This window comes from Onychomys torridus, chromosome 1 (assembly GCF_903995425.1).
Source record: "Onychomys torridus chromosome 1, mOncTor1.1, whole genome shotgun sequence".
In the NCBI taxonomy this organism is placed as follows: domain Eukaryota; kingdom Metazoa; phylum Chordata; class Mammalia; order Rodentia; family Cricetidae; genus Onychomys; species Onychomys torridus.
In genome coordinates this window covers 24,606,817-24,634,729 of record NC_050443.1, presented here as the reverse complement: position 1 = coordinate 24,634,729, position 27,913 = coordinate 24,606,817, and the positions used below count along the sequence as shown (strand labels likewise).

The window sequence follows — 27,913 nt, the reverse complement described above, 5'->3', positions numbered from 1 at the left end:
ATGCCAAAGTTCTAATTGCTGAACTATCAAAGTTAGTCAAGATTTGTTTCAGGGAAAAAAGAAAATTATCCTTTTCTGTGGGGTGCCAGGGACAATGGTCACTGTGTTAGTTTACTGCCATTTCTTTGGACTTCACAAAAGCCTTTCTGAGAATAAAACACGAGGTTCAATCTTACTGAGATATTCAGCAAGGGCTGATTTTTCTAATCCATGCTATTATTATGGGAGTAGTGTTATATGTCAGAAAAATATATGGAGGAGAGAGAGTATGTGTTGAGCATACACACCTGTAATCCTAGTACTCAGGAAGTTGAGGCAGGAGAACCGTAAGTTCGAGGTGAGCCTGAACCACATAGTAAGAACCTGTCCCAAAGAAGAAAGCGGTGGGGGGTGCCACAGTTTTACAGCCCCTCTGGAACCATCTCCATCTTTTTTCCTTTACCTACCATGCTGTGCCTATCATAGACCTACACAACCATGTTCCCTGGCCTGTGCCTGCTTTTCTTGTTCCTGTGAACAAAACCATCATTTTAATTGACTGCATAACTGTCCATCAAGAAGAGTGGGTTCTGTGCAGTGCCCCAGTGCCATACATTTAGCTCAATTCCCATTTTAATTTTTTGACATTTTAAATGATGCTATAATGAACATTTTTCACACATACAGCTTTTTTCATACTTCGGATAAATTCCTTAAAATAGATCTTCAGAAGCAAAATTACTGGGTCAATGAGTTTAGTGTGTTATTACTCATGATGGGTATTGACAAGATGTCTTCTGCAGGGCCGTCAACCACTCAGAATGCCACTAGCATTATTGGAACTCCTGGTTTCTGGAGTTTTCCTTTTTAATATTTGTTGTAATTCAGTAGACCCAAAATGGCAATGGAAGCTCTATTCAAGTTTACAAGTTTTAAATACTGAAGAAAATTATCTGTGTTCCCTGTACTTAGTAGATTTGTTTCCCTTTCTTATGAATTACCTGTCTTTGCTCTTGGTCTAACCTGTAGCACAAATCTTAAAAGGTCTTATTAATAAAATCAAATCTGAAGCCAGGTATCAGGGTCAATGCTGGAATTCAGAGAAGCAGAACAAGCCACAGCTACCTCACCAATTCCTCAGCTGATCCTGTTTCCTCAGACTGGAAGCTTCTGTGTCCTCATCCAAATGGATCTCAGCTGAACTGCTGCTCAAAAGCCTAAAAGCTTAACCAGGCTAGTTCTTGGTCCTCACGCCTTATATACCTTTCTGCTTCCTGCCATTACTCCCTGGGATTAAAGGCTCTTGTTTACCATACCTGGCTGTTTCCAGTGTGGCTTTAAACTCACGGAGATCCAGATGGATCTCTGCCTCTGAAATGCTAGGATTAAAGGCATGTGTGCCACCATTTTCTGGCTTCTATATCTAGTTCTGTTCTCTGACTCCAGATAAGTTTATTAGGGTGCACAATATTTTGGGGAATACAATATTACCACACTAACCCAGGAACTATTTATGGAATAGTAGAACCAGAGGGACAGAAACAGTAAAGAGATCACAGAAAATGCTCAGGCACTGGGAAAATGAGAGCCCCTCCCTTTCCTGATGAGGAAGGGTATCCCCATTCCATCAAGTGATGATTGGCAGCCTGACCAGACTCAGAGCACCACCCCCAGTCTGGGCCTCTTTGAGTCAATCTTTTGCTCCTGGTTCTCCTGACTTATATTACAGCTAAAATATGTAAAAGCAGGACTATTACATCTTCCTATGAGATTAGATGCGTATGTTAATGAGGTATACCAATAAAGAAAAAAGTTGAGAAATCACATTAATTTGGATCAACTAAACAAAATCAACAGTAGTCTGATTTTGTCCTCCACAAACCTTACAGCACTTTACAAAGCAAGTAATTCTTATAACAAAGAAACTGGTCCTCAGTCCCAAAGAAATTGAAAGCTACTGCACTGAGTTCTGCAGTCTTCCCTAAAAGGACTAGCAGAAGGTGGCAATTGATGGTGGTAGTGGTGGTGGTGGTGACGGTGATGGTGACTAAGAGGAGGTGGGGGAATAAGAAGAGGAATTAGAAGAAAGGGATAAGGAGGAATTGGAAGAAGAACCGAAAGAGAAGGAATTAGAAGGAAAAGAGGAGGAGGAGGAAGAAGAGGAGAGAGAAGAAAGAAAAAGGAATTAGAAGAAAGAAAAGAACCCAAGAAGGATCTGGAGGAGGAAGAAGAGAAAAAGGAGAAGGGATAGAAAGAGGATTAAAGAGACAATGTTCGGCACAGCTGAATTTCTGAAACAAGGATTCAACAAAATATATAGAGTGCCTCCTGGGTGGCCAGGTGTGAAGGGATATGGCAGAACACCAATGACATGGTGTGAGTGGGATGCAGTGGGCTGGGGACCTCAGAGACCTCCTGGAAGCCTCCCCCAGTCTTGGTGTGATGGAGCAATGGCTTCCAAAGGAGTCTTTGGAGGGAGGCAGAAGTCAGCCTGTCAAAAGGAATAAAAGAGACATGTTCCAGGGAGAGGACCCCAGAAATGAAGGTATGTGGTGCTGGGAGGTGTCTAGAGTCACAGCCTATGCGAACAGGGAGGGGGTGGGGGAAAGACGAAGCTACCGAGCCAGGACTGGCCCTGAGTGAGGGGTCTCATGAGAAAGGGGACCTTTGCGGAGGGCTGCCAGTTGCTTTCAACTGAGTAATCCTTTGGTCAGGTGTCACTTGTTAGGTCCATCTTTCTAGATGGAATAAAGTTTGGATAGGAGCACACACTACAGGAAAGGAAACCAGGCGGAGGTATTCAAGGGAAAATGTGAACCTGAAACAAAGTTTGGTAAACTCAAAGGCAGGCTTCTGTGGAGTGCAGAGAAATGGAATAGGAAACCCTTGGCTGCTTCTTGGGACTATGGCAAACTGATGGGCCAGTGGGTGCTTTTCACTAGCTGGAACCAGGCGAGGTTGGGGTACCCTATGACATATTGGGGAGTTGTGGCACACTGGCTCAGGTCCCAGCTGGGACTCTGGTGCCTTTTCACGGGGCACCTCTTGGAGGTCAGCAGACCCTAGAGATGGGGAGACAGTCTGCCTGAGGACCTGTTGCCAAGATGCACCCCCAAACAACAGCTGCAACCCAGAGAGGAGAAAGCAGCATGGGAAGGACCCAGGTATGCACATAAGAACAGTCAAGGTCACTGGGTCAGAAGACCGAAGGATGAGCAAGAAAGACACTGAATGGAGCCTCATAGGTACGACTGGACCTGCACAATGAGAGGCAGTAGGTGGGATGCTCCAGTGTACCATCTTCTTGGTTACAAAGAGCCACCTTACCAGGAAAAGCAAAGGGTGGGATTCTGTACCTGTTATCCTCACTTCAAAGGCTCCTGCATGGCCAAGGGTGGAAGAGAGTGACAAGGTTGAGAAATGGCATCACTATGTGGCCATTAACTTGCCAAAGGCCACCCAGACAGATAGCATAAATACATGCTACACTTCAGACACAAAGCTCCCACTTCCACAATGCAGGAGACTGGGTGAGGTGCTAACAGGAGTACTCACTACCTGACTGTCCATTGAACATAGTAGCTGGCTGGAAAGTTAGGATCAATACTTCAGAGGGGAAAAATGCTGTTGATTTTGGTTTTATAATCTGGCATGATTTTGATTCATCTGGATGAGAACTTTTGCAAACCCAGGAGAATATAATTGGGGTTATTTTTTTTTTAACTCTGGGCTCAGTTCTAACTGGGGATGAGGAATTAATAAAGGTAAAAAAAAAAAAGACAAGACTCTTAGACAACTATAATTATGATGCCATAACTTCCCCCAAAGCCAATAAGAGTAGTGAGGCCAGAGAAGGCAGGGTCATGATGCTGATGACTACCAGTACCAGATTAGAGAGAGAAGCATGGGCTTCAGGCCAAGCTCCAGCACATCCTGGGTGATACTGGAGATGCTGCCTAAAATCTCTGGATCTCATATCCTGCTTGTCCTTTAAGGAGAACTATCTTCCTCAGAAGCTCCTATGAAGACCACAGTAGTTATGATGCCTGAAACTTGTTATAAACCTTGTAAACCTTGTGAGCTTGTAATCCACCACCAACCACCACATAGCCTAATTTTAGGGTGTTGAGATTCAAAACACTTGGAGTAAACAGAGGTGAGATTTTGAGTTATGAGTCCAAGCAAAGCAGATGGACCAGTAAAAGACCAATATGTAGCAGGACATGGGGACAGTTCCTGAATACCCATCAAGACCCACCTGAGTTGAGGGTGGGGGGAAATGATATAATTGCCAAAGACAGGAGACTTGAAAAATACAAGACAGGTATCCAACTTACATATCTACCATAAGCACAGAAATGCCTGAAATGCAAGACTCCCATTCATAGGCATGTGTACACACTTTTATGTGTACATTTTTATGCACATTTGTGCATACATGTTTACACATCCAAGCACAAATGCTTGTCAAGTGAATGAATTGACTGAAGATTTGAATAAAGTACAGGAAGATGAGGGGTTGAGTTTCTAGGGACTCTGGGGCAAAGGTGCAGGGACCTGAGGTAGCTTGATTTTTGGCAAAGGCTGAGACAAGGAACACAGTTGGAAGCACAACCAGAAAGCCTTCTGGGGGATTTCAATTCAGAGCAAGAAGTGGCTAGAAGAAGGAAGTGGAGTGTGTTGCTGGGTCCATGGCACCAGGCTGGAGCTAAGGGGAGATAGGTTTCTTCTTTCTACTCAGTGAGGAGAGTCCCAAGGAGAAAAACTACCCGTCACCATGGAGAGAGACAAAAGGATCCCCATAGATGGTGTCTGCCAGACCAGCATGCCAGCCTCCGTGAATTCTGCTTTGTGATACCAAGAAAGCTTGTACAGACAGTAACAGGCTCTGTGGTGACACATGAGTGTGAAGAAAGGCATGTGATCTTCAGGTCATGACCCCACTCTCTGATTTGAGAGTGGATCTTACTTTCTCTAGGAATCTGGAGACCCTAGGACACCTAATAGCAATCCTAAACCTAGCAGGGGTTTCCAGCTGGATCAGTGCAGACCTGCAGGCTTGTGGGTAGCAAACAACTACATTCAACACAGGATCTGTGTCTCCCTGGGGCACTTCCACTTCCATGGAGATAACTAAGAAACATGAGGCTGGTTAACCAGCCATGCTCACATGGTGCAGAGTAAGGCACCAGGTCACAGGTAAGCAGCACCCCTGTGGAATGTGGCAGTATACGCAGCCCAAGCTTGTGCTGCAGAACCATTTTTAAATCTATGGCTCACATAAAACCCAGAAGGAGAGAATGGTGCAGAGTGTGGGTGGTCGGAAGTGGGGGCCTGGGGTGCAAGGGAGGTCCCACAAAGAGTCCTCACTGCTGTGATTCATCCAGACAAAGGGGCAATAAGTGGCCAAATTTTTAAAAATAATGATTGGTGTCAATATTTGGGGTGCAGTAGAGATGGTTGCCAACGGCACAGTATCTCCTTCCATGGCCATACCACACCTCATTCACAGCCTGTGTAGTGTCTCCTTTCATGTCCCACGATGTCACCTCCCACATTTCTCTTGAGAAGTGGAGAACAATGGACCTGGAGAAATGTGTAGATTTCCCCACAGCCTCTGAAGTCTCTTCTTAGCTATCCATTTCCCAGGCTCCCTGTGCCCTGCTAGGACCATCTACTGAGTTCTGCCAATAGAGTCTAGTCCAAGTGAAGACATCTGTCTTTTGGCTCTGAGATAGCCAGGCATGACTTCCATGACCTATGTGTCTATACTTTAAGGAACATATTTCAGGGCAGTTAGAGAGAGGAGGAGAGACATTCTGAGAGACAGTGAGAGAATGCACACATGAACTGGGTATTTGATAAACACTACTGGCTTTTTGGTGGAAGATGATGGTCATTTAATCTTCACATACTGATACTGTTATTCTAAAGAAACAGCCTCCCGCTGCCTTCCTCATATAATGGAATCAAAATCAGCAGACTTCCCTGAGGCCTCTATCTGGAAGGGTTTTCTAAGATGAGAGCTCCATAGACCCTTCAAGAAGAGGTACACACCCCACCTGAGGCAGGTAGGTGCAAACAGAAGCTAGGGGCCCTGCAGTAGAACCAGAGTGGGGCTGAGTGACACCTGGGCCTCTCCCACCTTGAAACCTGTGCCTGGGAGCACACAGGAAGTTTAGATTAAATCAGTCCAAATGACTTCATACTATACATACCTTGGTATCTGATTTTTGGGATCAGGAATGAGACTATCTCTAGAAGAGATGGGGAACTACCCAAGGGTTCCCCACAGAAACAGCTCCTTGGGATGCGGTCAGTCTGAACCATGACCATACGTGCCTCCCCTGCTCTTCAGCCCCTTTCAAGATACAGGACTGGAGATGAATGGGGCTAAGAAGACAGGATGGGCAAACCAACTTAATTTAAAAGCAATAATAAAACTGGCTATTTTTCTTTGGTAATGTTTTGTTTCTTTGTTTTTTAGACAGTTTCCCTGTGTTGCCCAGGAAAATCTCAGACTTGATGATCCTCCTGCCTCAGCCTCCCAGGTGATGAGATTCCAGGTCTACACCACCATGCCCCATCTAAGCAGACAAACTTATTTCTATGAGTAAGAATATACCACCAACTGAGCTCTTTTTGCAGCAGACAGTGCCCTGGGGTGAAGGGAAGGAGGCACTTTTATTACCACTGTTCTAGACTGTGATAAGGACCATGAATCTCCACAGTGCCCTGGGGCCCGAGAGGAAGCAGTCATTTTTATTACCACTGTTCTAGATTGTGATAAGGACTGTGAATCTCCACTTTGCTGAGGTCTTTTTTGCCATGAGAGCTTTAAGGTTTGTGGAACCTGCCCAGCACAACAGACAGGGCAGAGGTGTCAGATTTCTGAGGAAAGAGGCCTGGCCACCTGTCCTCTGAACTGGGAGGGGCTCCTGGCCCAGCACTCCAAGTGAATTTCTGGAGTGTCTGAAAGACTACAACCCTGCATCTGGCCATTTGTTCTTCCAAGCTCCAAATCAGTGAACTTAATCAACCTCTTTCCTTGAAAATTCCTAATACGTGACCCTTGGTTAGAGCTGTGAAAAGCATCCTAGCGCTTCCATGAATCTGGAAATGTCTGGAAGGCAAGAGACACCAAAATTTAACAGAAAGTCCTAGCTTTTTGGTGACAGGTGAACAATCCTACTTACAGTGTGTGTTGTGTGAGGGGAAGCCAGAGGCTGCTCTGTCAAGCTCTGGACATGGCTGTTTTATAAAAATGCTCATTTTCTATCACTATGAGGACTCACCCGCCATACTCGGCCCATTGACAATTGTTGCAGTATCATGAAAAATGAATACAAGTGGGTCATGGACTAGGCAATGGACAGCCAAAGAGGACAAAGGACAGACATCTCTGCCTTTAGGAAGCTCACATTCTAGTCCTTGTAAAATGTAAACAAGACCTGTCCATAACACCATCTATAGGAGGTGATGGGGAACAACAGGAGAAAGGGCATACAAAGGACCCAAGGCAGGTACTACCAGAGTATTTTTGAGGAACAACAGGGTTGGAGAGCAGTGAGTAAGGAGTGAGTCAAGGCAAATGGGCTCTGAGAAGTCAGCATGATGGCAGGAAGCTACTCGTCCCTCATCTTTGATGGATTGTGGAGCCACTGAAAAAGAGCTGAGAATGGATAGCAAGCCAAGAAATGTTCCTGTTCCTGCCAAGCACCTGCCTCCCACCATAGGGACAGGGAGCTACCTACCATCTCAGTATTCCTTCTTAGAGCTAAAGTCAGACCGAGTAGATAGCCATGGAGAAGCATTTCCTTCTTTATTAAGCAATATTCCTTCATGAAGGATCAATGCTGAGCAGTTTGACGCTGGCTGCTCCCTTGAGGAGGCCAGTTCTCATTGAGCTGTATGCAGTAGGTGTCCACATCTCAGCTACACTCCCCTGCTCAGCAAATCCACTTGTAGCATTATCAGGCAAATCAAATAACCTGGAACTGCTTAGCTGCTTTAGAAAAGAATCCCAAATGGAGCAGACCAAGGTCCTCTAATACCCATTTTCCACATTCCAAATACTAGTGATGAGAGTCCACAGTCCATCACTTCAGAGAAAAGGTCTTCACGTGGTGAATAAGGAGCATGTGAGAGGCTGCATGGGCGCAGAAGCACCTGCCCAGCCCCAGGGAGGAAGAGGCTGGAGATCGCCAGGAGCCACTTTGTTCTTCAGAAAACAAACACTTAGTGGGAATTACAACAACCCAGGAGAAAGAAATGGCTCAAAACTCAGAACAAAGCTCCTGAATAAATGTCACTGTAATGAGGAAAGTTCCTGGAGACATTTCACAGGAGGGCTGAGTTGTAGATCTTCAGGATTGTGGAGGGTGGCACCTCTCAGCACTGCTAGAAATTAACAGCCTTGGTGATAGAAAGATGGAGAGATGGGTCAGGTCTGAGGGTAGTGCTGAATTGGCTCTGGACATAGCCCAGCAGCCAACTGGAGAAAAGGGGTGGGGAACAGAGGGCACAGCTCTCTCTCTGTCTCTCTGTCTCTGTCTCTCTCTGTCTCTCTCTGTCTCTCTCTGTCTCTCTCTCTCTGTCTCTCTCTCTCTCTCTCTCTCTCTCTCTCTCTCTCTCTCTCTCTCTCTCTCTCTCTCTCTCTCTCTCTCTCTCTCTCTGTGTGTGTGTGTGTGTATATGTGTAGAAGAGCTGAGGACATCTTAACCATGTCTACAGAAAAGGTGGAGATATCTTAACCACTTCTACAGTTTAAAAGGGGATCTGTTCCCCAAGGGCATGTTGGAAGCTTAGTTCCCCAAGTAACAGTACAAAGAAGTAGTGAGAGTTTTATGGAGCACAGTGAGGACCCCATACAAGGTGATTAGATCACCAAAGGTGTTGTCCTTAGATGGGGTCAAGTAGTTCCTAAGTTCCTTAAGAGTGAGGTTTTACAAGCCTGGCTCCTCTTGACTCCCCACAGTGTGTTTTCTGCTGCTTCTGCACATTTCTACCGTGATGACACCCACTGTGAGCAGATGCAGCTAGGGGGCCCTTGACAGACAGAACCTCAGCCATGCTATTTGGACTCTCAGCTTCTAACCTATGAGCTAAATGAAACCCTTTCCTTTATAAGTTACCCAGCCTCCCAATTCTGTTTTAATAAGGGGACAGAGTACACAGATCATAACCTGTTTTATGACCTTGCCATGTTGACATAAAAAGGTAAGCCAGATTCAGTCAAAATATATGAGTACAGGGCTAGCCAGGTTGCTCAGTGGGTAAAGCACTTGCTTGGTAAGCACGATGGCACAACAGTGCATGCCTGTAACTCCAGTGTTCCCATGGGAAAATGAAGCTTACAGGCCAGCTAGACGGGCATACACAGCACTGAAAAGCAAGAGTAGAAGGTGGAGGTGAGGATGGACACCAGAGGTTGTCCTCTGACCTCCACATGCACACCATGGCTCCTGTGTATCCATACTCACATGCACAAATGCACACACACACACACACACACACACACACACTTACATACATCATATGCTCACACGCAAATACCGTGACATTATCTTTAAAGCTATATCAGTGACATGGAAAAGAAGCTAAGAATTACAGGTGCCATTTGAGAGAGGAGAGAAGAGAAGAAGAAGAGAGTAGGAGGGAGATGGAGGGGAGGAGAGAAAAGGAAGCCATGAGTTGTGGAGGGAGGCGAGTGGGAGGGGCTAAATGGCAGGAAGCTGAGACTAGTTTGGGGGACGACAAGAAAGACAAAGACAGAGAGGAAGACAGAACAGAGGACATGACACACTGTAACTGAATCACTTGGTTGACTTTAAAGCCTGCCTACTACCCACTGGATGCTGATAATGACAGATAATAGCAACAGAGGTGGCTGAGGAAAAGGGACCTTTGTCTGTTTTCCCTCTGACTACTAAGTATCAGCCTTCATTAATTCCAACCAATATAGGCTGGAGGAAAACCCAAACCGCTTCAGCGCTTGGCTGCAGAGGTCCTGGGCTATGTCTTCAGTGGCCAGTGCTCCAAACAAATGGAGTGAGAGTACTCACAGGGGACCAAGCCACTGTCTGGTATCTGGGTGCTCCAGAAACTTCTGGGGAAGATGGGTCTAGAGCAGCAATTCTCAACTTGTGTGTCTCGACCCCTTTGGGGGTCACATTTCAGATATCTTGAATATTAGAATTTACATTCTGATTCATAACAGTACAAAATCACAATATGAAGTAGCAACAAAGTAATTTTATGGTTGGGGGGGTCACACAACATGAGGAACTGTATTAAAGGGTCCCAGTATTAGGAAGGTTGAAGACCACTGGTCTAGGGGGAGGGGAAGTATTAGGGGCCAGAACTTGCACACAGTATGGAGTCCTGCATGCAGCTTATAGGGACAGTCATGCTTTAACCCTCTACCCCATACACATCTCTCTCTCTCTCTCTCTCTCTCTCTCTCTCTCTCTCTCTCTCTCTCTCTCTCACACACACACACACACACACACACACACACACACACACACACACACCCTTATTTTATTAAAAAAATATCTAGGCTGGGCATAATTGTGCTGCCTGGAATCCCAAGCTGAGATAAGAATATGGCAAGTTCTAAGCCACCCTAGGCTCCAGAGTGACCTCAAAACCAGGCTGGGCAACTTAATGAGACTGCATCCAAACAAAAGCTTAAAAGAAAAGAGGACTGGAATGTATCTTAACAGTTGGGGACTTGCGCTCCTGAAGCCCCGGGTTCACTCCCCAGTACTGGAGAATAATGGGAATTCTGAGGCATGTGCATATGGAGCTTGTTCTCCAGTGCCTTCTGCACTGCAGCAGTAAGATGGGGGAAGTTCCCTAGCCTGAGCTTTGGACCCTGTGACAATGTGGCATTTGGAGCCAAAATGATGGGGACATTCTGCTTCTTAGGGTGACAGAGCCCAGCTCCTCTGCCTTGTTGCCCTTTCTCTGAAGATGCTGTGAGCTCAGTGTACCCATCTTTTCCTGAGAACCACAAGCAAGACAGGGGGTAATAGTGTTGGTATAGAGCCATCTATAGCATCGTCCTGAACCTGGGACAGCAGAGGTCTTGCTGACAGGCTATCTTTTGCAGTATGGGCAAAGACTGACAAACACCAGGAGAGAGATGTATTCACAATGAGTTCCTATTTTGTCAAGTGGAAAGCTAAGGGCCTGCACCAGAATCATCCCCCCCCCCCCCCCCGTGGTGCTCAATCCAGCCAAGGATGGATTTCCCCCGTCGACCATGGCTGGTACTGCACTTATCTATCACCATACCAGTGACTTGGTGAGCACACAAGAGACTCCTCCATCACGTGTAAACCAGTCATTTATTAATTTCTGCAACAAGTACCCAACTTCATTACTCACTTTGGAGATCACATGCCGTGTTTACATAATCTTTCTCCAGCTACAGGCATCGTGAAGCAATATCCCTGGGCAGCCGTCGCAGTGAGATACCGAGAGTAGTTAGGGATGGCAGTGTTACAAGCTGGTAAAGCAATGTAATTACACAGATCCGACCTGCAGCCGCCCTGCTTCTGTGAGTTACTCCTGGAATGCAATGTCAAAATTTGCATGCAGGATGCTGACCAATAATGTGCATTTTAAGTTACCAAGGCAAATAAAACTGCATGCCATATGGCTGATTAGAAAGATTCTCTCCTCTTCTAAACAGCTGGGTGAGTAACAGCAAGGAGAAGGTGCTTGGCAGCTGCACCTTCGTAGCTACAATGATGTTGCTGCATGGGATCTGGGCTGCCACAGGTACGAGACTCAGACCCAGGAGACAGCAGAGGCACTGGAAGGCCTGTCTAAAGCAAGCCTCCCAGTTGGGCCAGCACAAATAGGCTCATTTTGCATCTTATAAATAAAGTAGTGAAATTATGGACTTGATGATGTTTGGTCTGACTGCTGCCTCCAAACACAACTGACCATTCTCAATCCAGATCGAGCTGGCAGGGAGCCCAGGTAGACTTCTTCTTGTTCTCAAGCAAGTGCCTCGGCAGGGCTTCTACAGAAATCTGTGATGTGATCAACATCCTCTGCTCTCACCGGTGTTTCCCACAAAGCCCTGGATAGCCCTGGCTCTGCTCATTTCTACTCTCCAGGGATCAATGATTGGCATGGGGCTCATCCCCCTATGAGTGGGATGGGGGTGCTCTAGAGGTGTCAGGAGACCTGACAGTCATCCTATAAGACCTGGGTTAATAATCACAAGACCTGGATCAATCAGGTATCAGGACAGGGAGGCATCCCAGGAGGCCTACAGGCACCTCTTCTTTATGAGCAATGTGAGCATTTATGGCCTCACTAAATCTTCAGCTGACACTTAATGAATCTATCTTCTCCTGCACTGTTACCACAAGCCAAGCTCTGTGTGTCCCACATCCCTGTTGATCTCAGTGTTCACCATCTGTCTCTGACAGGATAGAGGAGAGTCTGGTACCCAAGGCCACCAAAACACTGCTCCACTCTGTCTCCCAGTGCTCGCTGCCTGTTTGCATTACTATATTCTGCATCTCATTGCCTGGTCACCTTCCTTCTACCTCTGCTTCCTCCATCAAGAAATCCCAAACCCTCCCAGGCTGACTGGGACCCCCAGGAAAGCAACGTAGTTACAAGTAAGTTTTGGCAGTTGGTATTCATGGCTTAGTTAGATGCTTCACTGAGGTCTTGGAAATGTGAGTAGTGGGCATGTGTGTTCATTAGTTTTTATTGTCCCTCGACACAACCTAGAGCTACATGGGCAAAGGAACTGCTCAGATCAGATTTCCCGGTGGTCATGACTGTAAGAAATTGTATTGATCAATAAATGAAGTGGGAGGGCTCAATCCACTATGGGCAGTGCCATCCCTAAGCAAGTGGTCCTGGGCTGAGTAAGAAAGCTAGCTGAACATGAGCCTGTAAGTGAGCCAGAGGAAGCGATGTCCCTCCATGGTTTTTACTCCAGTTCCTGCTTGAGTTCCTGTCCTTACTTCCCTCAGTGATGGACTGTGACCTTGAAGTGTAAGCTGAAATAAATCTTTTTCTCTCCAAGTTGCTCTTGGTCAGAGTATTTTATCACAGCAACAGACTGAAATTAGACTAGGAAGGAATACATGATGTGCCTAGTGTGGCTGTGAGTCCACAGTGTGTACAAATTAGCAGCTATTGATGTTGGCCAACTAGTGGCTTAGTCTGTGAGCTCCAGTGACACTGGCACCGCCCTACTGGGTCCTTTCTCTTCCTCATCCCAGCTGCACAGTTTGGCTCTACCTACTGTCTCTTAGGAATCAAGGCTGTGTCCCCCCAGCATCAGGCCAAATCATCAAGTCCTCTTCTGTTTGGTCTCAGGACTGAACCAGACTGAAATTCCATTTCTAAACAGCCACTAAGACATAGAACCCCTGGGTGTAGTCAAGCACACCTATAATCCCAAAATTGGAGAGGAAGAGACATGAGCATCAAAAACTAAATGGCTAGGACTGAAGCTCTGTGGTACAGCATTTGTCAGACATGGCCCACATTGCAAACAAAAGCAGAGAAAATGGGACAATGGGGTTTGTTTTCTGAAATTCTGGTGTCTGGTGTGTCCACCCTGCTGTTAGTCTCCACCTCAGGACTTCAGTGGCATAAAGGCACACATCTATAACCCCATCACTCAGAAGGCAGAAGCAGGACGACAGCAAGTCACAGCCAACCTAGGCTATGAAGGGAGAATCTGTTTTAAAAAAGAAAAGAAAAGCTATGTGTAGTAGAGAGGCAGTTAGAAGGCCCACCATAGGGGTTATTTTTATGTGACAGTCAGTAAAGGGACCTCGGCAGAGTGATAGGGTAACAAGTGGCTGTGGGGCTTCATTGCCACAGACTTGATCCCACCAGCAGGAGCTGGGAAGTACCACAAGGTTCTAGGCAAGGAAGGACTTGGCTCAAAGGACTGCTCCAGGCCCTGGGCCAGAGTCACTCCTCACTAGCTTCCTGACAGCTCTCATGCTCCAGATTGGGACCATCCCTAGGAATTCTATTAAGTTCCATCTCAATTCCTGGGGAACCCCTGGCTTTCACAGCTCACGCTGAGTCCCTACAGAGCATGGCTTTCTAGCAGTGAGCTTAGACAAAAGAAACTTACTTACATGAGGGACCTGCCCTTGCCTGATCAGCCATCACCTCCCTTCTCTGCCATGGTTACCTAGAGCCATCCAACCCCTTGGACATGGTAGTGTTCTCTCCTCTAAGTGCCAAATGACAGTGAATCCCTAAGTGCTCAGCATTAGGCACCCAATTCCAGCAGAATCAGAGCTGACTTGCCATCTCTTTGTTCCATGAGACCTCCACAAAGCCTTTGTCTAATGCATGTCTGCCCTGACCCTCTGCATTCTGTCTCATGACAGACATTTCTTTCTCAATCTAGAAAGCAGACATTTCTTAAGGCCTGTGCTGTGAACACAGAGCCTCTTGATCTTGACCCTCAGGAGCCCAGTACCCACCTGGACCCTAAAATCTGGTTAGATCACTGGTTCTCAACCTTCCTAATGCTTCAGCCTTTTAATACAGTTCCTCATATTGTGGTGGTGACCCACAACCATAAGATAATTTTCATTGCTACTTCACAACTGTGACTTTGCTACTGTTATGCATCATAATGTAAATATCTTATATTCAGGATATCTGCTATATGACCCCTGTAAAAGGGCCATTCAACCCCAAAGGGGTCATGATCCACAGGTAGAGAACTGCTGGACTAGACTAAGACACTGATTGGCAGCTATTTGTGCTGGGCACCATTCTGGAGGCCCAGCCTTATGACAAGTTCCCAAGGCTTATGCTCCACTTCCTCAGGGCTGCACCTACACCAACCACTGTGGCCCCAAAACTGAGCCAACTGAAGTGAAAGGCACTGCAAAATCACTTTCTAGGGCTGTAAAAAGCTTTCTGTAAGCCTTTGCCTTTTCTGAAGATCAGGGATAACATTACCCTAGCTTCCATCAGGGACTCGTTTATAAGACCAGTACTCTTCCTTGACCTCAAAGAACAAGAAAGGAGGAGAGAAAACCTTCAGAGCATCACAGAGGTTCCTAGAGTGATTGTCACCATGGCAGGATGAGGTTATTGCTATCTCAGAGAGGAGGTCCCACAGAATTTGAGGGCCTGCCTCTAGAGCCATAGCCCATGCCCTGTGCCCATCTGAGACTTCCAAAGACCCCCATGCACCTGGAGACATGCTCAGCTGAGGTCACAATAACCCCCATTGCTATCTGGCAGTGCCAGGCTCCACACTGAGACTTGATATGTTGTTACCTAGTGAATCCTGCTTTGTGCTGAATGAGTGTGTCTTCTCTCTAGAGTTAACCAGCATGGCCAAAATGCCACACAGCTGAGGACAGCCCAACTCATACATGGCTGGCTGACATCTCTGTCCAGAAACCTCAGAACCTCAAGTCCCAACTTTTACCAAGATACCTTGAGGCTGCAGAGGACCTGATGATGGGATGCCAGAAAGTAAGGCTTTCTGTATACACCAACTGGAATCCCAGAGCCACACCTGCCTGAAACTGAGCCAGCACTAGAAGGAGAAGCCCCCATTAACAATGCTCTGAGGTTCTGGGAAGGGGCAGGGCCTGGTGCAGACTTAGTTACCACTCTTTAAAGAAAGGATTGAATTCGTTCATTATGCACCTGGGATGCCAAAGTAACCTTCCTAATAAGAAACCATCAAGCAACCTGCACATACAGAGGCACATGTGTACAGATCCATACTGCCCAATATGCACATCTTTACCAAAGCACAAATACACACCAACACAGTCACCCAACACAGCACACAACATACACCTATGCCAACATATATATCCACATACCATAATGTATATCTCAACACATAAACCCTTTATGAACCCATGTATTAACAAATATATATAGTCTCCTAAACTCCTAAACTCCATGAAGCATGCCAACACATTCACACTCCTAACACACACCATGAAAGCCTCAGAGCCATAGTGATATTTATAGTACATATCAGTGTGTGGGCCTTATATATGTACCTTTGCTCCCAGACCACACCATGCACCCCAACACATACTTAAACACCCCACCCATACAGGAACCCTGGTATAGTCTAAAAAGAATTAATCCAACTTACAAATATGCGTGATAACATTATCCCAAGATATATACACACTCACCCCAGTATCTACACACATACACACACACAAAGGAACCAGCCAATCATTTTCCCACACTCACCATGGTAAATCCACTCACATCCCAAAAGAGGAGTTCTGCTTTTGGCCCTAAAAACAACTTTGAGAAGGCCAATCCAACGGACAGGCCAGGGTGCTCTAGCTTAGTGTGGCCAGTGTGAAGTGGTTGCCTGGTTCAGCCCATAGTGCCAGGAGGCGAGCTAGACAACAAAGGCTCCCATCCCTCCTCTGGAAGCATTCCCAGATGAGTCTGCCCTCTTAATTTACACCTCAGAGGATGGGGCTGACCCTGCTAGGAGGATTAGAGCCTCCTCTCTCTCTTCCCATCCACTGCCAGTGGGGTAGGTACCCTTCTTCAGAAAGGACTGGAGCAGCACAGAACTGACTTCCAGACAAGGCTGATATGAGCATTATCCTCTCTTTGACTCACTCACTGTGTCCCACCACAAGGGGTATGCAAAGGATCCCAACAAGGGACCCTATCATTGGAAAGCATAGGGAAACTGGGCTTTTCTAAGTCTGCACAAAGTAGACAACCAGGGGTCGACTGGGTCGTGGTCCTGTAGCCTTGGAGAAGCTGCACCCCTTTCTCCCTCCCTATGCTGAGCCACACTTGGGCAGGGGGAGTTTGGGGGAATGACTTCAAGTCTAAGTATGGAGCCTTAGTGGATCCCAGTCAGCCTGGACTGAGCAGAGCTAACACCAGCTATCTTCTCTTACTTCATTTTCAGAAGACACAAGAGGACAACCCCACAGAGGCACTCAGAGGGAAGTAATGTTCCTCCAATTTCCCTGCATCCTGCTCTACTAGGAGTCTCCCTTCTGCTGAACTGACTTCATTCCTAGCTGAACTACATTGCAATGTGAGAGGTACAGCCACTCCACAGCTTTGTGTTGTGATTCAGCCTCCCAGAGCCTCAGTTTACACACCCTCCCCACTCAGCTCCAGTCTGTGAGACACTATTTGACCTCTGAGATTAAGAGCCTAATGTAGGTAAAAGCTTCCTCAAAAGCCAGGGCTCACTTCCAACTAGTTCTAGGGACATTTGGACTCCTCGTGAGCCTGCAGCGTCATCACCTAAGGTAAATGCGTGTTTGGGATCACTGTTTTTACATGGAGAGGAGGCAGCAAAGACAGGTAGGCTTATCCTTTTGCTTGGAAAATCTCTACTTCTACCACCCCAACAGGCGCCACAGATGGCTACTAATAACTATTCTGTGGCCATTCCCCAAGCCAGATCCTCTTCTCCACAAAAGCAGTGTCATCTTTTCTACCCTTCCCTCTGCCAACATGTCCGTGACAGTGTTGGGTGCAGAGTGGTTTTTGGGGAGGAAGGTTGGCTTGCCTTAGTGGCAGTCATTGTCATATCCAGGTTAAGATGAAACCTGATATTCCTTTTAAAAAGCAAATGTACACAAAGTAAATGATATTCTGCAGTTACAGACTTAGCCCTATTACATATGTCCCCAGCAAACTTCAACAAGAGAACAAATGCTTATACTACTACTACACTACTACTAATACAATGACTGCTGCTGCTGCTGCTACTACTACTACTACTGGCTGCCATCATACTCTACACACTGTATTTTTGCTCAGGTCCCACACTTTTCCACATCCCAAACCTGGCACCAACCAACTGGTGCATCCTGGTATCTGTGTCAGGAATGGACACACTACTACTCTACGACATAATCATATGCAAGATGTTATTAGGGGATTGGAGAGATGGCTCAGTGGTTAAGAGCACATTGTACCCTTACAGAGGATTTGAGTTTGGCTCCCAGCACTCATATCAGACAACTCACAACTGCCTGTAACTCCAGCTCCATGGGATCCGACGTCCTCTTCTGGTCTCTGTGGGCACAGCACTAATATGTGCACAAACACATATACACATTTTTTTTAAACAACCTTTTTAAAAGCTTTTCCTAAGCCCCTAGAAATGAGTATTCTTCTGTTTGGTAGTATGTGGGTATGAAGTTTGAGCTCTGGCAGTCTGTTTGCTGTAGGTTGAGGGGGAGACAGTACCTGAGGACCACCAAAGATACTAACTCCACTTTGCCTTAACCCACTTTTTTCCCAGCATCACAGGCTGATATCATCAGATCCAGTGAATTTGAATCATGGAGGCCAGTCTTCTGTGTCTGTGTAAACCACCAATGATGTATCAGCTGGATGCATCTCCATTTCATCCCAATCACAGACTCCATTCAAGAGAATGTTTTCTTGTGCTCAGTCTATGCCGAGCCATGGACAGAAAAGTGTCCTCATTTTGCCTATATTGACAAGGAATACAGAGAGGCTGAGGAGCCCTTCCTGGGCCAAATAACTCCTCAGGGCCAGTGAGATGCTCTCCAATCTAAGAACATCCTCAGCCATGCTGGTGGAACATGAGACCTATCCAGCTGCAGAGTTTTGCTTCCAGGTATGTTAGAGGGCTGGCAGATGGAAAGACCACAATGGGAAAAGAGTCAGAAGGGGTCTACTCAGCCCTCCTTCTCACCAGGCACATGGAATTTAGAAACAAATACCAGTGAGAAGAACCCATATGTGGGGGCACACAGCTGTAATCCCAGCACTCAGGAGAGTCAAACTAGAGGCAAACTTGGGTTACGTGGCAAGGATCTGTCTTGACTTCTCCACATGCACCCTATAAATAAGTGAACTTCACATCTACAAACTCTCAGACTTTGGAACCTCTGGTCCTCTATCGAGCCCAACAGGAAATGACACTCTGGCCATGGCAACTTTAAGAAGTGAAGAGTCTTCCCTTCATGGTGACCAAGTACCTGACATAAATAACTGAAGGAAGGAAAGGTTTCTTTTGGCTCATGGGCTCAAAGAGTTCCATCCAGTGTGGAGGGAGGGCATGGTGGGAAATGGTGGTTGACACCACAGAAGCCAGGAAGCAGAGAAAGGGAATGTACAGGAAGAGGCCCTAGCAAGCGGCAAGCCCAAGGACACGTCTCCAGTGACCTCTTCCTGCACCCAGGCTCTACCTCCTACCTTTGCCACTTCCTGTTGTAGAAGAGTGTCCTCCCAGCAACAGCGGTCATCTTTATCAGAACAACTGTGACTATTTGCAAGAGTCCATTAAACACAGGGAACTGTAACATTCCCTTAAAGAAAGAGGTGTGGGAGGCTCATTGGACCCTCACTTAGGTTTCCAGTCATCCCTCCCAGCCATTTGTATATGATTCTGTACTAACTGCATGTGAATCCAGGGTCTCAGGAGGCACTAGAGTGTACACACCAAATAAAGTTCATTGCAGAGGGCTTCTATCTACATGACTGTGGGTAAGTCACCTGTGGTAGTTTGAATGTAGCCCCTGTAATCACAAAGAGAGTGGCACTATTAGGAGGTGTAGCTTTGTTGGAGCGAGTATGGCTTGCTGGAGGAAGTGTAAAGCCGTGGGGATGGGCTTTGAAGTTTCCTGTGCTCAAGATACCACCCAGTGTCTCAGTCAACTTCTTCTTGCCTACAAGCCAAGATGTAGCCACCACCATGTCTGCTTGCACACTGCCATGGTCCCATCACGATGATAATGGACTAAATCTCTGAACTGTAAGCCACCCCAATTAAATGTTTTCCTGATAAGAGTTGCCATGGTCATGGTGTCTCTTCACAGCAATAAAAACCCTAACTAAGACACCATTTTTAATGCCAAAGAGTTTCCAGTGGGGCTGCTGTGGGGTCAGCCATGCTTCTGCTAGTGACTCCCCACTGATGCTCTGTAACTGAAGTCCAGTAAACTCATGGTGCCCCAGGGTGAACTTTGGTAGAACTGTACTTTGCTTTGTCACATGGACCTTAAAAGAATCAGGGAGACACTATGTACCTTTCCCCAGGGAAGGAATGCTTGAAACACCTCCCAGTAATCCCAGTGTAATATGAATCCATCAAGGGTTAAAATTTGAACCCTCAGAATCCAATCACACCTCAAACCCATCAGCTTGCAACTAAATTCCAATACATGATCTGGTGAGGCTCTTTCCTATTCAAACAGTAATAGGGAGGGAAAGGGGCAGTGGAGGAAGATAGGAGACACAAAAAGGAACACTCTTCTCCACTCCCACCCCAATTCCTAAATGAAGTCAAAAAAGCTGTGGCACAGAGCCCAGGAATGAGCATGAGCTATTCCAGCAGGCCAGGAGGGTGGCAGGAACCAGAAGACTAGGGCCAGGTGTCAGGGCAAGGAGTGTGCTTTCTGCTTTGAGCAGCTGATACCTTTTCCTTTCCTTTGTTGTTGTTTTATTGTTTTTGAGACCATGTTTCATTATGTAAACTAGACTGGCTTTGCCAAGAGCTGGGATTAAAGGCATATGCCACCACATCTAGTTTCTTTTTATTTGTGTGTGTGTGTGTGTGTGTGTGTGTGTGTGTGTGCGCGCGCGCGTGCTCATGCACGTGAGTGTGTGTGTGTACACAGAGGTCAGAAAACAGCTTGCAAAACTCAGTTCTCTCCTTCCACCTATAAAAAGATAACCCAGGTCATCAGACTTGGCTGCAAGTACCTTTACCCACTGAACCATCTGGCTGCCCTGAGATGGTTCTTAAACGTTAAAAAAGTGTATTTGACTGTGGCTCAAGTGTCAGGCCTGTAATGTCATATTTCATAAAAAGATAGGGAGCACCCAGGGACACTGAGTGCAGACAGTGTCTGTTTGCACAGGTCTCCTATGAGCAAGCCCTGTTCAATTCCTGCCCCCACAGAAGGACAGCAGGATCCTCAACCATGCCTTCTGCTGCCATGCCATTGGGGTGTTATGCAGAGCACACATCCTGGCCCTGAACTCACCAGAGCCCCTGTGAGCAGGTGTGCACAGTTTCTAGGTAAAGGAAGATACATTTTGGTTACATGGACAAAGCTTGCACCAGCATGCACACATCTCAGTTCCCCCTAGACCCATGCCTATCCTGCATTCCCCTGCCTTCCAAGGGGCTTCCTCAGAAACTGGACTCTTCTCCAATGCCTTCTTATGGATGTACCAAGACTGATTTACCCTGTGCTTCACAGCTAGGGAGAAAGGACCACAGCTAGGGGCTGGTGGGGGCAGGGACATGTCAGTGTGCTGTGATTTGAATGTGGAATGTCCCTCCAGCTTGGTTTCCAGCTAGTGCTGTTGTTCGGCGAGGTTGTGGAACTTAAGGAGTTGGAGCCTCATTGCTGAAGTAGGTCACTGCAGGAGAGCCTTGAAAGTTGTTTTCCAGCCCTATTTCTTGACAGAGCCCTTCTGCTCACTACATGGTTAGTAGTATGTGAGAAGCAGGCATAGCAGACCATGGACCAAATCATTTCAGCCACCTACACCTTTCCTACTACAATGGGCTATATTCCCTGAATCCAATATCCAAATATACCTCTCTAACCTTAAATTGCTTATGTTGGATATGTCATGACAGTAAGGATGGAAGTAATTAAGATTTCCTGTCTGCCAGCTCCTGGCATCACTAAGACTGGTTCAGCTCTACAAAGGGAATGTGTTACTCCTCTCTGCTCAGTGGTTACTTGCAGTCAGATGAAGAGACACATGCCTATAATCCCAGCACTCAGGAGGCAAGGCAGGAGGATGGAGAGTTCATGGCCAGTCTGGTCTATTGAAATAAACAGTTACTTAGGTAACAACAGATAGGGTTACAAACAGGACACCAAGGATATCCAAAAGCTCCTGGGCACTAATATCCTCCAGGTGTCTGCCTCACTCCACGTCATTTGACATATCCTAGATCATATGTGAGCCTCTGTGGACTGAGAAGTACTCTCTCTTTCCTCACCTTTGCATCAGAACCTTTTGATGAGTAAACAAATGAATTAATGAATGAACACAGGCACACAGGCACACACACACACACACACACACACACACACACACACACACACACACTGTAAGTGAACAAAAGATTACCCTGGCGAAGGGGACAAGTTCATAGTCATAGGAGGGATTTACTTGGGGCAAAATCTCCACAGAAACTGTTTCCAGCTGTGGCCTTAGAACACCGCTGCGTGTCACACATCTGCAGCCTCGGGGTCACCTGCTGGGGACCACAGACTCACTTACACCTAAGGAAATAATTACACACATAATTGTAACCATCCAGACACAAACGTGCAAAAACTGTCCATGAGGTGTTTCTTCTCAGAGTGAAAAAACTAAAAACAAGCTCTGTGCTCTGCAGACACCTCAGATCAGTCATTTTATAAATACACCTTTTCTTCTCTGTATCTCTATTTTTCCCCAGACAGCATATTTAGTCTGTGATGCTCTGGAGAAGAAAAGCAAAGTAATATGCTGGCCATGGTGGTGTGTTCATCCAGTTATAGCACTCGGCAGGCTGAAATAGGAGGTTCTCAAGTTTGAGGCCATCCTCGACTACACAGCCAGAGCTTGTCTTGAAACAACAGAAATGAAACAAAAGGATAGCTATTACAATAGGTCAGAAGCCTGCATGCAACAGTCTATAAGACACATCCATACTCTTGCCTGTTGTATTAAAAAAAGCTATATTGAAACATCATCGTGACCTTTAATGTAAGACGAAACTGAGTATTTACTACAGACACCATGTGCCCTTCAGAACTTAATGTGTAACACACACCTTACGAAAGATTTATATAGGAGTGTGTATGGTGTGACCCCTTCATGAACCACATGGTCAGGCGCATACAAAAGAATGGAAAGGCATGAATTAAAGTGATCGCAGTGTTAAGTCCTGAGTGCTTATATAAGTATATCTATTTAAAACTGGGTTTTCATTTGGTTTCTTTTTTTTTTTAGAATTATTTTTTATTTGTGTGGGGGTTGTACATGTATATGTGTGTAGACATGCATGTGTGTGTGTGTGTGTGTACACACGCTCACATAAGCAAGCATGAAGTGCTTGAAGAGGCCAAAAGAGGGCATCAGATCCCCTGGAACTGAAGTTACAGGTTATTGTGAGCCATCTGACATGGGTACTGAGAACCAAACTCTATTCTCAGATGGAGCATCAAGCATTCTTAAGTACTGAGCCATCTCTCTAGCCCCCAAACTTCCTCATTCTTCAGATAAGTTGACTTAGAATATGAAAGTTTACTAATTTTATTTAGGTCACACATTAAACTGGAGCCACCCTAGAGCTGATGGGCCTTTCCTGATACAAAGCATGATGCCTCAGGATTATGCTGTCTTTGTGATTTGGCCATCACAGTTCAACAGAGGCAGGTCCAGAATATCAGGGAGACCAAGGTATTCTTTCACTAACTCACTTTATTGCCTGAGAAAATCATTTAACCCTTTGCCTTCAGAATCCACAGCTGCAGAGTGAAGAATGATAATTACTGTGTGATCTAATTTGGATTTTTATAAACTATAATTCATAATCCAAATTCAGTATGCACCATTTTTTATAAATCAAGTTTTGTTAGCAAACTCAAAAAAATAAAATTGGGTTTTTTGTTTGTTTCTGTTTTTGAGGTAGTGTCTGGCTATGTTGCCCAGGCTGGACTTGGAATCACCTTCTTGAGGGTTGCTAGGTTCACAGGCATGAGCCACCATGCTTAGTTCAAGAAAAAAAATTTCTTTTAATTTATATGTATCTTCTAAATATCCAAGGTGAGTAAGGATTAGTTTATATTAAGAAAAAGAAACAAGCGGCACACAGCAGCAGCCTCCCCCACTCAGGAGCAAGGTAATTCCAGAGGGCTCAGACCCAGCTGAGAATGACACAGACCAGGCCACGGCCCCCTCTGTAGCAGGAATCTTAGAAGATCTTATTAATAAAATCAAACCTGAGGCCGGTTATTGGGGTGACCGCTGGAAGATCAGAGAAGCAGAACAAGCCACAGCTTCCTCACCTCGCCAGTTCCTCAGCTGATCTCGTTTCCTCAGACTGGATGCTTCTGAGTCCTTATCCAAATGGATCTCAGCTGAACACTGCTGCTCAAAGCCTAAAAGCTTAACCAGCCAAATGCTTCTAGTTTCTGGTCTTCACGCCTTACATATCTTTCTCTTTCTGCCCTCACTCCCTGGGATTAAAGGCGTGTGTCACCATGCCTGGCTGTTTTTAATGTGGCCTTGAACTCAGAGATCCAGGGGGATTTCTGCCTCTGGAATGCTAGGATTAAAGGTGTGAGTGCCACTATTGTCTGGCCTCTATGTCTGTCTAGTGGCTATTCCATTCTCTGACCCCAGATAAGTTTATTTGGGTGCACAATATTTTGGGGAACACAATACCACTACACCTCTCTCATCTGGGATTATGACACCACAGTCAAATTGAAAGATCATTTTCATTATGTGGGGAAAGGTCAATAAAATAAAACACCTACTTCTTCAAAATCTGAAATATTTTTACCGATAAAGAGAACACTAGATCTGACTTGTTCTTCAAGGAGAGCGACCACTGTCCTCTTTAGGTACTGAGCTCAACATAGGCAGGTTGGAAAGCTTCAAAGTGCCTCTCAGGATGACTGAAGACAGCAGTGGGAATCCACACACCACACACAAAGTCCAGAGAGCTTAGAGTGTCTACAAGCTGCCTTAATAAAGATAACGTCGTGGTGGGGACTGTTTCCTTGTGAATCTGACAGATTTGGACCTGAGTCCAGACAAGAGGAAAGAAATTAGTGGAATGTCAACCAAAATTCCATTTGTACAAGATGCCTCTACAAGAGAATGAGTGCATTCCTCTGTGGAACATCCTAGACTCTGGACAGTTCTCAGACACATGTGCTGCCTCAAAAGGAGAGTGAAATACAGCCCTGATCCTTGAAAGCAAGTGACAAGCTATTAAAACGAAGTACACCCATAACCCAATTCCTTACACCCTCCTGGGAGAGAGCACTCTGCCCAGGCACCAGGAGCAGAAGCCCCTCCCACCTCACCCCACCCCCACCATGCAGTGTAGTGGGCAGCAGAGCCAAGGAGCCAGCTTGTGCTGTGTCTCTCACTTCTCTCAGACACATGTCACATGTCACACACAGCAACCAAGACACAGAGATGGGTCCCACAAGAAGATAATCCCTCACATTCTCTTGGTAGGAAAAAAGCAAACAAGAGCCAGTTGAATTACACCCAGACCACTCCCCTTGATTTCAGCACAGCTCCCAGGGAAGGCCCAGCCACCCACCAAGTAGTGGCAGACAAGGTTTAGACACTCATTGTTTCAGGCCCCTGCTATTTCTTTAGAAGATGCAAATCAGGGAAGAGGTGTTTTCAGATCTCTATACTTTGTTTAGCCCTATTTGTCATGAGTCAAACCACTGAATCCTGTCTCCCCAAGGCATTTAGAGAGAGGCATACTTCCATCACATTTGTGGGCCTTGTTTTTCCAAGGTGTGTCTATATGTAGCCAATACAATTGAGGCAGGAAGCAACATGCAACATCAAAAAAACAGGTGGAGAGGCAGCTGGGACAGTAAGTGCCCTCCCCCACAAAGCCAACCTAAGCCAGATCAGCCTCTAGAATTAATGGAGGCCTGCAGAGGGAATGCCCATACTTTAGGGAGTCCCAAGGGGGCCTCAGCCTACTCAGGTGCTTGGATGCTCAGGATGTGCCTAGGAAAAAAATTCCCAAACTCTGCCCAAGTCCTGCTCCCCTGAGCTCCTGCAGTGGGGGTCTGTGGCTTTCTGAGAAGGGCCTTCCAGATGGTGCCTGGATGCGGCTGTGCCAGACTCCACAGCTTAAGTAAATGTTGCCATCGTCCCATCCTGCCAGGAAAAGGCAAGGGAGACCCTCAGCTCCTCTCAGCTGCAGCCATTATCATTCCTGGAGAGATCAAAGTCTCCCACCACCTGCCTGCCCACTCTCCCCTCTCCATTCATCTTGAAGGGATCCTCTGTGTACTCTCAAGTCACTCCCAGCCATTTTCCTCCAGGTCATGTTTAGAGCTTTGACAAGAGTTAGAAATGCCTGTCAGATACCAACAAAGGTGGCAAGGGTAACTGGAAGACCCTAGGTTCACAGATGGCACAAGTTTTGATGCCATCATCATGAATTAGGTGAGTGCCAAGCGCCAAGCACCCATCTTCACAATTGTTTCAAAGCCTTACCCTCAACATTTACACACAGCTCCACACTCAAAACACTTCTCTGACTTAAGACAGAGGGCTCCACACTATCTTACAAAGTGGCGGTAAGAATGTTGGGTTCTCCTCAACCTCAAAGGATTCCACATTCTTCATCTTAAGATCCCCAAGTATCCTGGCTGGAGTCTGGAATCCAATGGAGTCTTCTGTAGTAAAACAGAGGACATGAAACTTAGCTCTGCTCCCAAATTTCCTAAGGACCACATGAAACAGCCCCCCGGCCAAGCGGGGGAGGTAAATTAAGATACATTCCAGTCTTCCTTTCCAGAAAATGTACTTCTTATATGCAAGGAACAAAACATCCCAAAGAAGGGATTCGAAGGATCAGCTACCTGGAAGAAAAGGCTGGGGTGAGCAGGAGGACCCTATAGAGCCCTGCAAAGAGATGCTGGACCAGTTCAGTCCATGTAAAGTCTTCTTGGTGGGTGGAATTTCTTACTGACCTAAAGACACTGGGAGTGGATGAAAGGCCGCTCTTGAACTCACTGTACCTGCTTCTGGGCAAACCATAGTGTAGATGCCCACTGTGTCTGTTTATGTGGCAAATCGCTAATTCTAGCCCCAACCTACCCAAAGGTGGTGGCAACAGGATGTGAATAGAAACTCCCATTCAAGTTATGTTTTCAAAATTGACATTTTTATTCTTTGCTTCATTGTTACCTGCCCTCTGCTCATCAGTGTTTGCTTATGGCCATTCATTTTTGGATTTAAAAGACCTCTTCCATTCCTCAATCAAGTAAGCATCATGGAGCACCATGGGCTGGAATGCAACACCCCTTGAAGCACACCAGAAGGGAAAGAGGGGATCACCACATAGTGCCCAGTCTGGATATGGATAAACTGAGCCCATCAACACGAGCCTATCAAAATGAGCCCATCAACAGAACATTGGCTGGGCTTTGAGCAAGTATAGACCTGGAATCGAACTCTTCATGCCCCAAATGATGTCCACAGATTACAAATATGCAGGGAGACTGAAGATCTTCCAGAAGCTCTTCTGCCATGCTTCTGGTGTGAAGCCTGTCAGACCTGGTAGCATTTTTCTCTTGCTGAGTTGCTAGGGGACAGCAGCACCTAGCCTCAAAGGAAGCAGGGGTCACAGCCACATTCAAGGAAGCAAGTGAGATGGCAGAAGCCCCAGGGTGTTACTGTGTGTTTGCAAATAGTTGTTTCTAAACACAAAACAATGAACATTCACCTTGGAATGGGAAGTTTTTAAACGGAAGTCCTGGGAAGCATCTAAGCTCCCATAGGAGGAAGGAGATGAAGTGACTGTCTCAAAGTGACTAGCATTTGCTAGTGACTGTCAACAAGCATCACAAGCAGCTCCAGGTGAATGGACCATGTGGAAGAGCTAAGGATTGTAGGAGGTCACCCAGGCCTCTGACCCTCTCTAACATTCCCCAGGAGTCTCAGCCAGTATATCCATCTAGGAGGGTGGCCACCAAATCATCAACTTGGAAGACAGACAGACCTTGGCTAGCGTCTGACTGGGCACTGCTTTGGCACATACAAGCTGGGCCTCAGTAAATCTCCACAAACACAGTGGCCGTCTGCACATGCTCCCACGGTGGGGACGGAAGGGCTACATATGGTGTTCAGCTTTAACAGCTGAGCTTTAAAAAAATAAAAAAGTGCAGCTTTTCATCTGCAT

At 46.3% G+C, this 27,913-nt stretch overlaps 1 protein-coding gene across 11 annotated transcripts in view; it reads right to left on the bottom strand.

Annotated features, from left to right (window-relative positions):
* The window catches only part of Znf536 (zinc finger protein 536), a 453,564-nt gene that overhangs the window by 219,234 nt on the left and 206,417 nt on the right, over nt 1-27,913 (bottom strand). The window lies entirely within an intron of this gene.